Genomic DNA, 18,056 nt, shown 5'->3' with positions numbered 1-18,056 from the left:
TTGGCACACTGGATATACCTCACCGTTCACTTTTACTGTATATTTAAAAGTACAAATTTTACGGAAAGATAAGTCAATCGGTGAGTGATTATCATAATTAGCACTATCTTCGTCTGCTCTCTGAATACGGCGTCCGACATTCAATTTCTCGATACATGAGACGAGATAATGACTCTGTCCATTATGATTTAGCAACCTGAATGCTGATTGTATTTCTGTCTTAATGTTAAAATCGAGAACACATCCGCGATTCAAACATTTTTCGGCACAAACGCGACCCTGCGAAAAATAGAAACGATTAAAAAATTTGAAAAGGTATTATATTAAGTAACAATATAAAGAGTAATATAATGCAAGCATTATTATCAAATAACAATATGGATAAATCATTTGAATACAATCGATTAACGTTCGACGAGGAATAATATGTCGAACATAGTAATTTTATTCGTGACATCAATAGAACTGTCAAATCGTATACAACATTATTCCACAAACCTGTTTCGGTGGCTCAATTGCAGGTTTAATAATATTTTTTCTGGAAAAATATTCTTTTCCTGCATCCTTCAACTTCTTGGCTTTATTATCTCTCCAGTTTAAAACATTGGATGTCCGTTTTCTTCCTTTATTTACATGAATTAAGCCACGCTCCGTGATATTGACGGACGGCGACGCCATTTTGACAACTGCATAGACAACGTTCTTCCATAAACCAATAACTTTAAAATGCTGCCACAAGCTTAAATATTGTTTCCCGACCATAATACTTACCTTAAAAGATGCATAATAACATACCCAACATTATTCCATCAATAACTCAACATTGACAGTTTTGTTGGATACAACATTATTCCGGGCAACGGCTCAAATATAGAATACTGAAATGTCATGTTGACATTTCATATTGATTTCCATAGTAACGCACGTATATATTAATAATTTAGTTCCTAGGACTGGACACACAAGAATACGAGCTAATAAAAACGTGGTAAATACATAATATGCAGTAGGTACTTATTCCAATATGGCCAATTGATTAGGGTGAAACCAGTCCTGATGATTATAAAATTTTGTGGAATATGTACTACTTTTAAATTGAAATTGAAATTTATTTTACATAATATAATGAACATGGCAAAATTCAAATCGTAAAATGACATAAAAAACAATGAAAAATAAGTGTCAATAATATTTAAATTATAATATAGGGTAAAAAATTACACGGAAGCACACCGAGTGAACTTAGACCTTATATTATAAAATAACGTCCACCTAGACTAGGCTCACCTCACGTAAGTGGAATATAACAATATACGAAGCGATTTGATTGAATACAGTGATTGGCCTCCCAATTAGCATTGCTAATGGCAGGTTAGTCCTCAATGGATGCTCACGATTTTTAATATAATTATACATACCTACAGTTGTCATTTCATAAATTTAGAGCCCCTCGCCCACATTTATTTGTCATTTCGTTTGTAGCGGCTGGTGGAAAACTTGGTTGAAAAATACATTCTATCTAGGTTAATTAAAATTTCCTTAATTATTTTTCTTGAATTGTATCGATTCAGCTTGATATAATAATATAAAATAGCAATAAGTGAACAAAATAATATTGTCTTCAGGTCACTCTTTGATGTTAATTCAATAAAAATGGATGACAGGCAGCCTTTTTTATATGACTGATCGTTTTATTTAATAATCATTCTCTTTATAACAGTGTTGCCATCTTTTCAAAATGGAATTATAGTACAGAGCCTTTAAAATTATAGTATTTGGGGAAAAAATATAGTACACGTTGTCATCTGTTGAAAATGTATAGGTTTTTTGTTTCTCAGAAAAAAATAACGGAGAATTTGAGAAACTCCGAGACCCCTTTTTATTTAGGTACCTACCTCTTCCGACCAAAAATGCTTACCGAAGAATTCAAGAAATTTCATTTTAAACCAAAGTCAAGGGATTTTTTTACGTTTTTCGAGCAATTTTTTTTCCAAGTTCTCCAAATCTTCTTATATTGCGAAATTATAGTACTTTGCACTAATTTATCGAACGAAAATATCGAAATTTTAGTACTTTTACATATTTTTTCCGATATTTAAAATTATAGTATTTTGGGCGTACTGTTTTATATCGTACATAGTACGCGGATCAAAATTGTAGTGCAAATACTATACTTATAGTACGGTTGGCAACACTGCTTTATAATAAATGTATTCAGTACATTGTGAGAATAAAATTATATTTTCTTAAGTAATATTAGATGTTCCGATTTCAAAGACCGGAACGAGAATCGATCATATTTCATGGAACCGTTGTCGGGATACGAAAAAGTAAAAGCATTTCAGTAACAGCTATAGAAACCTAATACTATTATTTTGTATCATGACTTCCGCTAAATAAGCAACTGTATTTCGTACAAAAATATTTTGATTATTCACTATGCGCCGGATGCATACGAAAGTGAATTTAAAATTCGAACAGACACGCGTGAGTTCAGTTCCGTTGTATTCCAATTATTATTGAGCCACGAATTTTTTATTTACATGCCTGCAAGTCCTAATTAATTTCAATTAAGACTATGGAGAAAAGTGCAATATGAGAAATGCTTTTGTGATGCGCTTTGCAGTTTGCAATAATTAGTGTGAGGATTTCATTTGAAACGTGAACATCTGTTTCATACATTATTGTCAGAAAGTTATTTGAAACCCCATCGAAAGAAATTTAACACGAAATGTTTATAAATAAAAACAGTCAATTTCTTCTCGCTAGGTATATGAATAATTATACTAGGCTAAAATTATCAGGCAGCAGTGCCACCTGTCAACATTCTTCTGAATATGCGCAATACTATTTTTATAGCATAAGCAACGCAGTGTAGGGAAGGTATTCAAAGCTAAATAAGGCCTCGATTTAAATACCAATGCATGTGAGTGAAATGCATATACATAACTAGTTACTAGGCGATTAAGTGCAGCGCGTATGAGAGGGATGCAACAGGGTGTTATATCTATGTGATAGTGCAACAAAGACGCATGCGTGCGTCAGATGGAGACAGCTTATGCGTTACATACAAATAGATAAATCAGGACAAATGCGTAAACACCTATTAATTATTAAAATTTAATATTTTACTTCAGTACCTACCTACGATATAAGAATCGACACAAAATCTTGATTATGTAGTTAGAACGGGCTTGCTAATTACGATGTCTAGACGCAAATACAAATCTCAGGAAATAGCAGGTTGGTGGACATCTCATGGACAGTCCGGACTTAGGGATATGTCATATTGTCGCACGTCCATAATCAACAAAAACCGCGAATGGATGATTCGAATTGATGAGCAATATGATACGTCCGCGACATTCGTGCCCCTGATGATGATGATAAGGATACGTCTAACAATTTTTATAATTTAGGTGTTAGCTGTAAGGTTGAGTAAGAGGTAGGTTTTCTAATCTAATGGATTATTACTTGAAACCATTCAAAGTTCATATACGTGGAGAAAGCTTTCCTTAATCTAAGATTAGACACATATAAAGCCATATAAGTGTCTCATATTTAGCCTAACTTATGTAGGTACCTACTTAATCTTCTTTCTTGTCTGTGCAATCCTTTGTAATTTGATATTTTTTCTATACGAATTGCACATGTTTGCGCAACCCACCAGAATAATAATTATGGGTAAATGACCAATGAAAGAAAATGTATACTTAATATATAATATCCGTTATATTGTACGAAACCACTTGTACGTGTACAGTATGACCGAAAACATCTGTGCCCGTTACATATAGCCGAAAAGCATTTCACCGAATGGTAATTTATGTGAATATTTTGTTAATTAGATCGATTAAAAAAAACATTTGAATTCGTAACACATTACGTTTTAATTCGATAGCAATTATTGTATTTACCGTCTTACGAGTATGTACCTATATATTTAACTACATATGAATCATTTAGAATTCTTCGCTATCTAGGTAGGTAGGTACCTGTTTTTTGTGATTTTTAAATTTGTATTGATTGTAATAAATTTCATTTTAAATGAATAAATCGTCGCTGTTCTGGCAGAACACACTAACTGGAGAATACTAGTTTTGAGTAATTTGACTTTGAAGTTGTCAAAATGTTTGAAAGGTCTATCATGTGAGTTTATTAAGTAATTGTAAAAAGGATGACTTTAAAATAAAGACTGTTTATTTATAAACACAATAAATCTTTGTAAAGTTAAATTATAAGTGGAACAGCAGTAGGTAGTTTACGTTTACGTTTACGTTTTTGACGGGTTGGATTCTTAATATCACAAGAATTACGATTTGATTCGACTTTTCCAATTAAATTACGAATATTAAGCACTGTAGGTCGATTATTTTGACCAAAAATTTCACGTAATGCCCTAAACGTATCTTTCCATTATGATTTGCCGAGCAATACTGAACACAACTATCAATTTTGTGTGAGAATCAGAAAAAAATGGCTGCTATGACGTTTTAAAAATCTGTACTGATTTGATACTTACCCAACCCTTTATTTGAAAAAGTACTCTATTGGCAAAAAGAATAACATTCGATTCGTACTTAATACCCTTTTGACATCTCTAATGTGTTTTCGGCCATACTGTACTCGTACAAGTGTTTTTATACAGTTTTATTGTACCACTAATAAACAGGCTGCAAATTGACACGTGTATTTTGTATACCAACAGGAAATTGAAATGAAAAAGAAAACAGGAAGGTGATTTGATTTGAAGAATAATATAATTATTAAAAAATATCTTGTTTACTCAAGTGTTTGTTATTAATTATATTTAACCCCATTCAAACGCAATATAAAACTGTGTAGGGATAGAGCAAAATTTAAGTATATTTTTCAATGTTTTATTTTATTTGTATCTCCTGTTTCCAGTAGTATTTCCAGACCGTTGAATAAACAAGTATAATGCAACAGACAGTGATATTATTTTTCCAAGAAAACGAAATGCCAATAATAATAATAAAATAACAAATATCTCCTGGGGAGAGTTTGTTTATTTTATTGTGACAGATAAGAGATAAGTGAGAGTGAGATGAGTACATACTGAAAGAGAGACAGACATGTTGATAGAAGTCTCCCGATGATAAGACACGTGACAAAATGCAAGGATCTCACACGTGGTTTGGCCATACAATTGGCAACGTTCAATTTAAATTTTAGAGAGCACTATATGTATTTTAATGGGAATATTTCGATATGCAGAGTGAAATAGTTTTTTTTTTTAGAATTATTAATAACCATGTCCTTGCTTTTTCGTACAAGGTGGTTGTTAGTAATTTTGAACAATCACAAACACCCATGCTTTGAGAAAAACACATAAGTATTGTGTCCTCACCGGGATCGAACCCAGAAATTTTGGGTGGAAGCCCAGCGCCTTACGCACTGCACCACGAGAGCCGCCAGAGTGAAATGGTTGGCAATAAACGTCGCATTGAACATTTTATATTGTTTACCTTTGAGTAGAGGTACCTACAGTTGTGATCATTATGTGATATGGGTCTCTCTGAAAACGCATTTTCAGATACCTAGATACTTTTACGTATTTCATTTAGACCAGGGGTAGTCAACCTGTCCCTACCGTCCACTAGAAATCACCAGACTTCATGCGTCTATGTTTGCAAAGTATAATTAATAAAAAGATAGATTTAACTACAATAAGTTGTTTTATAAAGATTTATTCTGCCAAACTTAACGAAAGTCTGACATGAAGTATTTGGTAAGTAATTATTATGCTTTAACTTGTAACTCTACTTTATAAATTTTATAAAGTAGGTATAGTTACTTCCCTACTATATAAATCAACACTACTGTGGAACCGGTGGGCGGTTAGAAAATTGTACTACTAACGGAGATACAAAAGTGGGCGGTTGGTATAAAAAGGTTGACTACCCCTGATTTAGACCAAAGTTTCCTAATTTTTTTTCACCTCTCTTATACCACCCGCAGACTATAACGACTAGACGTTGAGACAAGTCACAGCCCAGGTATTCATTGCAGAGTCCTTCTGGACATGGGGGTTTGATGGAGGGAAACGAGGAGATGTCGCTAGCTCATCACTTCGGTACAGGATGATGACGTATTCGAGGAAAGGGCTGTGCAGCATATTTCACACTCCACACAGCTTGTGGTGTCTCTTTGTGGATCACTGAAAACACTTATTCCGTTCGAAGATTGGTTGTTGGTCATTAAGCCACTGGGCGCATGCGTTGGATCTACATAAATAAATAACACATTGCGTGAACTAGTGCCATAAAACAAGAGTGGATAGCTATAAGCTTTATTACACGTTGCATTTAGGCCAGTGGGTTTTTATTATATTAGCAAACACTCTTCGAGGTACACGTATGAAAATATTGTCTTATCAAGGATGTCGTAGTATCTAAGTGGTGTAGTAGGACCATGGGGTAATTTTAAATCAGGAAACATCGTCAATTTTAAATTTTATGTACCTTAATACCAAGTAAATTATATGTAAACATGCGAGAGAAGTGCTCAGTCAGTTCCCGAAGTAATTATTAGAAAATGTATTGCCTTTTTAACTGTGGGTGGTTAAATTTATATAAAATCGGCTGGCACATTGAAGTTTTTAATAAAGTGCTTCGGTGATAAAAATATATCCAGCGACCTGCACCGCGATTTCCTAACTATCGACTCGTGTGTCAGCCGACGACATGACGTAATTGTGACGTCAGCCAATACACGCTCGAGGCATGCCGCCCAGCGCACAGTGCTCACCATATATATTATTATGATGAAACACCTATATGTGTATGGTGACAATGAATAGCGCCACTGTCTGACCAGCGTTATTTTCTCGAATGCTATTATCACTCCGGTAGTACGTCACAATGATGTCATATGACGTCATGTCGTCCGGGCAGCTGGCACTCGCAAGTTCTAACATACGGCCCCTGACGCTGTTTTATTTCTCATTGCACCCCCGATCACAGTATCAAATTATTGTACATGACCATGGCTCCCACAAAGAGGGGGCTGACAGGGTTCTAGCCTGGTAGCCCGGCATGGCAAGTCGGCCAGTTAAATGAGAAAAACACACGCCACACTTTTGCTGTAATAGTAAAAAAAGTCGCCTGAGGCGCTATTTTACTTAATGATTATTAGCATTTAAAAATATGTGTCTGTGCGATGTAATTTGATGTGATATTATGATGATTGATATAATTAAATGGTAATTCAGGGGTAGAATTTTGTTTTATAATTATTTTATGTGTGTTTACTGACTTACAAAATGGCTTTTTATCCAGTATGGCGAAGGGTTCCATTTTCTTTGGGTCGTACCACAAAGGATGTTGGGATCAGTGCTTCATAATAATGCTGAGTGCCAACAACTCAATAAATAAACTGGATTATTTAAAAATTGCTAAAAATCACGCAATGCCCTTAACGCTGGGGTTCCGTGGAAACCACTTGGGGAACACTACGTGTAGAAAATCACACTGCCCTTAACCTTAGCGATAGGTAGGGGGGCCCGCTTCAGGATGTGGGGGGCATGTATGACTACAAAAAATAGATGAATGATACCGTTTCATAACTTTACTGACACTATGAATAACATATACTTAATGCATTTTTAGTATAATGTCTTATCCACACTGTTGCGACAAAATTGAGGTGTTGATGCGTGTTGCCATTGCTCCCTTCCCATTTTCGTGATAGCGTATGTAGGTACCTATCTATTTTTGTCAAGGGAAGTGTGTGAGAAATGCGTTCAGGCTTTCTCGTCGTTCGTTGAAGCAGCAAGGATTTGTGAAAAATAGAAAAAAAACTTCGATAGAAAAAGAACGAGCTTATATAGGTACCTATATATATGCACGAGAAAGGAAGTTTACATAATATAATGATGCATGTACTTTATGATATCGTGGTGTTATACAATAAAACATTAGATTAAGCGACATGTAAAAAAGCTATGATTGTAAATTGTAATGTGTAGTCCAGACTCCAGATCAAGATGCGTTTGTCTGTAAGCAAGTGAACACTGTATAAAAACTGTTCATTAACATTACTTGTTTAATATATTTTTTATAGAACGACCATATTTTTTTTTGTATTCCTGCAGCAAAGGGAAACGTGCAAAGTTTTACGATGTCAACTTTGTACAATCAATTTTGATAACAATGTTTTGCTTTTGACGTGCTTTAAGGGGAGAAGCATACCAGCAGAGGCACCTAGCGGAAAAATACGAAGCTTGCAATTTGAGACATTTTTTTGATAATTTACAATTTTAACTGTATTAATTAATAAATATGTATGTAAGTATCTGAAAACATTAAAAAACAAAATAATTTTTTTAAGTGGAAGATAAACTTACAATTGTAAAAAAATGTTATAAAATGTGAATTTGTCACAGGACCAAATCTTATTATTAAATTATATTATATGGTAAATACCTATTAAAAATATTAAAACTATGAATTTAGTCAAAAATCTGTACGAGAAAAAATAGATAACCTAATAAACTAAATTTTAATAATAAATATGACCATAAAATAATGTAATCATGTAAGTAATAATAAGATTTGGTCCTGTGACAAATTCACATTTTACAATTATCTTTCTAAATTAATAAGTTTATCTTTGTCTTATTTTTTTTTCTTTTTAATGTTTTCAGATACGTATTTATTAATTAATACAGTTGAAATTGTAAATTATCAAAAAAAATGTATCAAATTGTCAGCTTTGTATTTTTCCGCTAGGTGCCTCTGCTGGTATAAGCATATCCTTAAGTGAACGTTTTGAATATTAATAAATAAAAGGAATTAATTTTTAAGAATGCCAAGTCTTGGTTTACTTTAATTCAATTAATTTATATTAATAAATTTTATTTTTTTAATTTTATTTTTTTCAGTGTACCTACTAATTTTCTTATAATCACTGAGGATCATAATATACCCGGATAATAATTATTGAGGTTCTACTGAAGTTAGTTTGCTTATGTTCCTATAATATTATATTCTCATGGATAACCGCGATAACGTGATTCTCGTATGCATAGTTAATACAAAATCGGTAGATATAAATATTATACCTAATAATATTATTATGTGTAATAATCGGTCAGTCGATGTAAATTTTATCATAAGTTTCCTTCTCTCCGTTTTTCTATACGTCAGCGTACTACAGCTTTATACAACTATTTCAACAAGACCAACACAAGCCTTCGTGGCGCAATGGCAGCGCGTTCGGCTGTTAACCGAAAGGTTGGTGGTTCGAGCCCACCCGGGGGCGACTTTTTTTTTTTTCATGGAAATTTTGTAAATATAAATTTTATTATACATGAAAAACATTTTTCGATTTCATTATTATTTTTAATGATTCTAGTACCTATATACTTAGGTAAAATGTTTACTTATTATTGAATACTTTTCTGTAACATGACATGGTACACAACTAATAACACAGTGCGAGGAATTTATTATTAAAACAGAAAGTAGGTAAGCTTAGATAATTATTATTTCGTGCCAGACGTCATTTAACTCGATTGCACTAAAGTAAGAGAAGGAATATTAAATTTATGATTGTCGTGTTGTTTACTAAATTAACTAAACATGCATGTGGGATTTGTTTCTTTACGAGTAAATTACTTACTGTTCTCTCGTTTATGAATAGAAATGCTGTACTCAGCTGTAATTATTACAGACGATTCATACAGGTTGGATACAACTAAAAACGTTTAAAATAATTGCAATTGAATCGGATGGAATCACGACAGAAGCCTATCCTGGATGAGTCGGCCATATTATAATGACCGTTAGATTATTTTATAAAATAATATATTATAATTTTATATTATGTACCTATGTACAAAAAAAATACAATATTATAATCATAAAATTATGTATTAAAATCGCTACGTTTCTAACGCATAAGGAAAACATCGCTCGTCAACGACCATACCATGTTGAAAGCACCGGTTCTCGTCCGATCACCGAAGTTAAGCAACATTGGGCGCGGATAGTACTTGGATGGGTGACCGCTTGGGAACACCGCGTGCCGTTGGCTTTTTTTATTAAATTTACACGAAAGTATAATAATTATTATTATCATCATAATATCCGCAAAAAAATAATTATTATAATCTAACAAAGAGAGTAGATTATTTTGCAACTTTTTCACTGTGATTTTTGCCAGAAATTCCGATGCTTACCTGTCTGTAATTCTTCACTACACTTCGACAAAGAAGGATCTAGCGATCGAAGTGGACAGGAGCGTACCGTGTAGAAAAATAAAAATTGTGTTCTGGTTCGTGAATTTTCTATTCAATTTTTAACCTACATCCGAACATATTTTTTAATTGTTTCTTATACAAAACCAAAGCCAGTTACATCAATGCGTGCTAATTAAAGCCTTTCCCAACCTAGTAATAATATATATGCACCATAATAATGATTAATATAAAATATATATGTAAGTAAGTGGATGCACGTTGTTATTTGGTACGCATCTTTTGTTACCATGTTCGATCCTAAGTAGATCATTATTATTGGGCCTCCATGGAGTTGAGTTGTACGAATATTAACAGATTTTTGTTTTTGCGAGAAATAGATGTTAGTACTTGCTTAACCTATTAAGTTCATACTATGGGTCCAAACATACATTGAAAAACAACGTGTGAATTTACCAAACCCGGGGTTCAAACCCGAGACCCTAAGTCTGAAGCTTAACCGCTCGGACATCGTGATATCGTTGATATACTTAATAATATAAATACTAATTAATGAGAGTGTTGTAATACATATTCCATAGAATTTGGGTTTAGAGTATTATGCCGTGTCCACATGATTGCTTAAGAAAGTTTACGATAATTATCATAATTATCGTATCATCTAATGAGGTTGCCTGCAACTTGTTGCCAGTGTGGCATTAGATTTTGCCTTCATCAGTAATCTTCAATGTTTGTGGATATATTGTATGTCAATACCTAAATCTTAAAGAATTATAAAATTATTTTCGACAGTAGGTATGTTTCATAGAAATTACGCTTTTCCGCCCGCGGTGTAACTGAGGTAGGTATACTTTTCGAAAAAAATATCGAGTGCTCCGGTTCGAAAATTTTTCTTTATTCGAGCGCTGGACAAAAACATGATTCTTTGATAGAGTCCGATTTTGTTTTTTTATCCTCATTTTTTTTAATTAAGAGCCATAAACCAATAAATAAAATTGATATCAGACCATTATTTTATTAATTATTTTTGGATAATCTACGATAAACCACTGTGAAAAATCGTAAGTAAGTATTTAATTTTTTATATTTGTATGTGACGCGCGACCATTTTTCAAATTTAATATTATTCGGTAACTAAAATAATATGATAAGAACGTAAGTCATCGATTGTAATAATTACTATAAGTATATATAGCAAATACTGCGTCCACCTCATTCGAACCATAGCAAACAATATTAGTAGGTCATTCGCAATACGTGATGCAGACGTTAGCCACTCCGTCGACGACTGACTGTTACCACGAGTGTGACAGAGAGCGCAATGCGCTGTTCTCACCACAGCAAGCCCCTCGGTTTCAATTTTCAATTTACTTCGATTTTCATTAAGGCTGTACCTCAGTTGAGGCACGGTCTAAAAAAATCGTGGCTATGTGATACGCGGATTGCGGGTCGCGGGTGCAAATGACGCATGCCAAACGAAATAATATTTGTCATATAAATCCAACATACGTCCATTTTATGTTCTGTTTATTGTTCTATTAGTAAGGGCGTGGCTTCGAGCACCTCATGAGATAGTCGGGCTGTATGCTGACTGCATAAGCAGGGGCATCTTCCCGGACTGTTGGAAGAAGGGTCTCCTTAGGATTATACCTAATATGAGCACACGACCACCGCATGACCCAAAAGCGTACCGTCCAATCATTCTTCTGCCAGTGCTGGGTAAGATATTGGAGCGGTTAATCAGCAGAAGGCTGGAGGACCACCTTGAGAGAATCTACCCTATCTCGGATAGGCAATTTGGCTTCAGACCCGGCAAGTCTACTGAGGACGCCATCAGATTTTCACAGAAATTTGTTGAGGACTCAGAAGGAGTCATTGTGGCAGGCTTCTTTTTGGTCATAGCCGGTGCCTTCGACACCGCATGGTGGCCATTAATTCTATCTAAGCTTCGGCTCCGACAGATCCCGGGGGACCACTTTGCCCTAGTGCAAAGCTATTTTAATAAAAGGGAAGTTATATACGACTCCAGCACTGAATTGATTTACATGGAGACTACCATGGGGTGTCCGCAGGGTTCCGTGCTTGGCCCCTTGCTATGGAATATACTTTTTGACGATGTTTTGACGTTACCTCTGCCACCGGGCTGCGCGCTCGTCGCGTACGCTGACGACCTTCCTTTACTAGTTAGCTCGTCGAGCCGTCCGACACTCGACCGCGTAGCTAAGGACGCATTATCGAGAATCCTTAACTGGGGTAAGCTTAATAAGCTTGAATTTGCACCTGGCAAAACGGAAGCTATCCTCCTCAAGGGCAGCTCAAGGATAAACATAAATAAGCGATCACCCGCAGTGCGCTTCGGTGACTCTGCTATAAGGTTTTCTCGAGAGGTGACCTACTTGGGGGTCGTTCTGGACGAGAAGCAGAGCTTTTTGAAGCATGCTAAAGTAATTGTGGCTAAGGCCAACTTAGCCTATCAGAAGGTTGCTCGCCTGGCGGGCAACAATTGGGGCCTAAAGCCTCGAGCCCTGAGAATCGCCTACGAGGCTATATTCATGGGCATCGCTGGCTATGCCTCCACCGTGTGGCACACCAAAGCCTCGCTGACAATTGTGAAGAAGGATCTGCTTAGCGGACAGAGGGCTGCTCTGATTGGCCTTACTAAGGCCTATAGGACCACATCTTCGGATGCCCTGGCGGTCCTTGCGGGGGTCTTTCCCCTCGACTTGCACGTTCAAATTAGAGGATCGATCACTCTCCTTATGAGAAGGATCAATACAACTCTTGCCGGTGTCCCTCTGACACCGCCATCGAGAGTGGAGGGCGTGAGCTACAGAAAGACTGTATCTGAGCTGGTCTACAAGACCGCATATGCGGCATGGCAGGCGAGATGGGTGGCCTCCTCTAAGGGCCGCCAGACTTTTCTATACTTTCCAGATGTCTCGGTGAGACACATGACGAGGAGACTGGTGCCGACCCACTGGACTAGTCAATTCATGACTGGCCATGGAAACTTTGCGGCCGAACTGCAGGGGTTTAGTTTGGCAGGACATGGGTCGGGTTGCTCATGTAGACACGACCAGCAGGACGCAGAGCACGTTCTGTGGGACTGTCCACTTATGGGCCCCGAACGAGCGGAGTTGTTTGCCCGGGTCCGACCCCATTCGGGCCCAATAGGACACGCGGACATGGTGGCAACCGAGGCCAATTTTGCGGCCTTTACTAAAATCGCCAGAGCGTACGGGGGGCGGGACACTCTCGACTCCCCTTGCGACTCTTCAAATTAAAGTCACTCTGATAGTTGCCATATAAATTAACATCATGCATTCGCACTTCGGTGCAAGGTTGCATCACCAGTCCCGTGCGGCTCTGCTCGGGACAAAATGAGGGTTTAAATTCTTTGATCTGGCACACGTAGGGTTATGTTAGCCGGCCGCGTATGACGTGGCTGCATATACATAACGGTAGCGGAGGTGGGAATTTTACACACCATGTTCTATTAGTAACAATGATAATATATGCATTGACATGTTTTCTTTTTAAAGTAAATGGGTAACGTTTTTAGTCATCTTTACACGATTTAAGAATTAATACGCCCGTCGCCATCACGAAACAAAGTGACGTGTTTCCAGCTCGACGTTCTCTCTCAGAATGCACCTATAGTTGAAAATTATTTGCCGTTTCACCTATGCACCGGTAGTTTCACTATAAAAATCTACGGTAACTTCGGATTGCGAACATAGTTCGCACAATTAGTGAGTTAAGCCCCCTGCTTTCAATTTCGTTTAAAACTTTAAATACTTAATGATGGACTTCCTTTGGGAGAAATTACAATAATTTATTTGTTTTCAGTTTGAATAACAACTAACAAGTGGGCTTATTCGAAATAAAACGATAATTCAATTTCCTCAAAAGTATTCATGATTGAAATTTATCGTCAATACTGTTCATAAACTTCATCTTATTAGTGGGACAAGCAATGATCTGATCATGCATGTTCGTCGTTCAAACATAATCACCATGTAAACTGTTGCGTTGTATACATTTAATATAATTATTTGCGTAGGCGTTGAAAGTAATATTTCACAAAATAACGTTTGTTTATGGCTTTGAAATCGAATATCAAATGGTCAACATAACAAATTTTAATGCTAACTAAGCTCGAATTGAATTGCTTTGCAACACTGAATTGTTGAATACGTAATTAGATGTCCAAACGATGTAGACAGTAAAATATGAAGGTATTAATTTATTATTGACTCTATACCTTATGTAGTTATTAGTTTTTATGGTTATTTTTCTTCTTCCTCGGTGCTAAATCACAAGACGAGACTTGGTCTTAGTTCCATCCACTGAATCCTATTTATCTCCAATATTTTCCGTCTTTCTCGATACAGTAGGTAGTCCAACTTTTTCTCAAACTGGGATCATCCCAAAACAACAATAGTTTGCTTCACACTTAATAATTAGGGTATCCAGCTCGTTATTATTATTATTGTGTGTGTATAATTATTTTTATTCTCTTGTTTATATCTTACATTTTTTTATTGTATTAACTGTCAATTCATGGTGGAAATGCACTGTATTACTAATTAATTTAATTTAATAAAACGTAAATTTTTTATAGTAATTTTTCCACTTTTAAGAAATAAACCTTACTTTAAAAATAATTTTGCTGTTCGACAAAGATACATTTTGACCATCAGCTGTTCTATGCTACTTACGAAAAATAGTGTCTTCTTGTTTCGTCCTCTTTAATCCCGTATCTTTGTCAAGAAATTTATCGTCCACATGATGTCCACGGGTTTTATTTTACTATATAACCATGTGTAGTCATGGCCCCCACATCCTGAAGCGGGACCCTATCTATCGCTAAAGTAAAGGGCTATGCGATACTCTACAAGTCTACACTGTAGCGTTTCCCAACTGGTAATTTGCGAATCGTCAGGGTTCGCGGATAAAATTTAGAACATTTCGTCTCCTTTTATAGATTTTTGTGTTTTTGAATAAATTTACTCGTTTTATTTTATTGAGTCTTCGTCACGAGTAGGGAATCCAATCCCGAGCCGAAATTATGATCCCGGGATTTCGGGATTACAATTTGACAATCCCGGGATTGGCATTTTTTTCCATTGTTAATATAAAATTTTTATATTTACAAATAACATTGATAAAATCGGTCAAAAATAAATCTAGTATAATTTATACTATTAAGACATTTATTGTAAATATTTTATACGTTCAATCTTGGAAATACATAAGTTTAATGGAGTAAATAATAATCTCCTATATATTATTATCCTACAGCTTTGCCCGTTTTTGCGAGCGATTGTGTGCCTTATTCGTTATGTCCGATAGGTTCAAACGTCAAACACACTAATTAAATGTTCTTAATTCAAAACGGTCGAATAGAGTGTGAAAGAAAGGGTTTTCCGAATTTAAGTTATCTTGCGAAATAATATTGATGTTTCTCTAAAGCTTTCCGGCACGAACGTCACTTTATTGACAATATGGGAATTTATTTTTTCACAATGTTTGCAACACTCAAACCAACTAAACAAAGATGGCCGCTTTAAATTTAAAACGCGTTTTAACCGATATATACAATCAATTTTCACAAACTAATCATAATAAGATTAACCGATAAACATATTAGAACTGATTTATTTAAATGTTTATGAATTAAGTTCTTTGTTTAAGTTAAGTTTCTACACCTCTGACGGAAAGGAAGTCTTTTGACACTGCGCGTATTTATCACGCTATGTATACTAAACTACGGTATTTCAATTGACTCACCACATATTTACTTATCAGATGCATTCGAGTGACTATAATTTGAAGTGAGCACAATTTTATAAAACTTAACACAGTCACAAAAAATCACTTTTAAAAACTAGGTACCATCCGTCATTTGTTGTTTATGTAAAAAACGACAGGTGATATTATTTACGTCTCATAATGATTTAAAAATGCACAGCGCTATATAATAACTCACATTTATAACAAGTACCCATAGATAACTATAATTATTCAAATAAATAATAACATTTATACGAATTCCGATTAAAACTGATCATTTCATTGAAACGCTGGCGCACGAAATATCGGCGTTAATTTAATGTCACTTTTTTTTTTGTACGGCTGTTGAATGAATTTTTTTTGAACCAATGAAACTTATATACATTTAATTAGCTCATTATATAACCCAAAAATATTTAAAAGGTATCAACCAGTGTTGCCAACTAAATTTTTCAAAGTTCAGTAGATTTTTTGATTTTTTCTTCAAAATATCAGTAGATTGACAAAAATCTATAAAATTCAACGATTGTGTTTGGTGAAAGCGTGCATATTGACATAATCTCACAAGTGTTTTTTAAAAAATCATGTAAAAAGTGACTTTTCTTCATCACAAATATCATAATTTCTTCTTTTCCTGACAAAAATTTCAGTAGATCTAATGAAATTCCAGTAGACATGGCAACACTGACTATGCGATCAACCCAGTGTTGCCAAGTCAAAATTTAAAAATTCAGTAGATAGACATGGCAACACTGACTATGCGATCAACCCAGTGTTGCCAAGTCAAAATTTAAAATTTCAGTAGATTTTGACAAAAAATTCAGTAGATTTTGAAAAATGTGGCTTATTAGATATGATTTAAAACTAATAAGAATAACAATAACTAATAATATTAATTTATTGTAAGCAATGATGATATTAATGGGTAAAATGGCGCTCTTGTGTAGAGTTACAATGCTTTTTATGTCAATTTAGAAGTGTATAACATCAAAAAAGGTCATGCGTAAATCATTACAAGTTTATTATTAAAAGAATCATCAGTTAATTTACAATTATGGAGAAACACAAATATCAGTAGATTTCTTGAATTTCGAAAAAAAATATCAGTTGATCTACTGAAATTTCAGTAGACATGGCAACACTGGATCAACCATAGAATATTATTTCAAAATTTGATAACGTAACATTTTTTTTATGGCTGTTAAATGATAATTTTTTAAACCAATGAAACTTATATACATTCAATTAGCTCATATAACCCAAAAATATTTAAAAGGTATTCAACAATAATTGGTGTTATACATATCATTTAAATCATTATCAACCAGGATCAATCCACTGCTGGATAAAGGCCTCCCTAGCCTGATTCTATTCCTTTCTGTCATTTGAATTCCTGTATTTATCAAAATCGGTGATATTATATTTATCCTCATATTCATATCGTCATCATAATCATCGACCTGAACCAATCCACTGCTGGATAAAGGCCTCCCTACCCTGATTCTACTCCTTTCTGTCATTTGAATTGCTGTATTTATCAAAATCGGTGATATTATATTTATATACATATTCGTATCGTTATCATCATCATCATCAACTAGGATCAATCCACTGCTGGATGGAAGGGTTCCGCAACCTGATTCTACTACTAGCAGTTAAACGAATTTGTGATACTATACCTATTTATATCATCCTTATCAACATCGACCTGAACCAATCCACTGCTGGATTAAGGCCTCCCTAGCCTGATTCTATACCTTTCTGCATTTTAATTACTGTATTTATCAAAATCGGTGATATTATATTTATATACATATTCATATTGTCACTATAATCATCGACCTGAACCAATCCACTGCTGGATAAAGCCCTCCCTAGCCTGATTCTACTCCTTTCTGTCTTTTGAATTGCTGTATTTATCAAAATCGGTGAAATCATTTTTATCTACATATTCACATCGTTATCATCATCATCATCATCAACTAGGATCAATCCACTGCTGGATGAAGGGTTCCCTAGCCTGATTATATTCCTTTCT

The 18,056-nt window shown here is 34.9% G+C and overlaps 2 non-coding genes across 2 annotated transcripts; both read left to right on the top strand.

The window, feature by feature from the left end:
- Positions 1-9,213: 9,213 nt before the first annotated feature.
- Positions 9,214-9,285, top strand: TRNAN-GUU (transfer RNA asparagine (anticodon GUU)). The gene has a single exon. It is a non-coding gene; the product is annotated as a tRNA-Asn (tRNA).
- A 655-nt stretch (positions 9,286-9,940) lies between these two features.
- On the top strand, positions 9,941-10,059 carry LOC147072496 (5S ribosomal RNA). Its single transcript, XR_015070733.1, has one exon. It is a non-coding gene; the product is annotated as a 5S ribosomal RNA (ribosomal RNA).
- Positions 10,060-18,056: the final 7,997 nt, after the last annotated feature.

Source organism: Rhyacophila brunnea, unplaced genomic scaffold (assembly GCF_057557595.1).
Source record: "Rhyacophila brunnea isolate RB1 unplaced genomic scaffold, BYU_Rbru_1.0 scaffold_2, whole genome shotgun sequence".
Lineage (NCBI taxonomy): Eukaryota > Metazoa > Arthropoda > Insecta > Trichoptera > Rhyacophilidae > Rhyacophila > Rhyacophila brunnea.
This window is presented reverse-complemented; position numbering and strand designations above follow the sequence as displayed.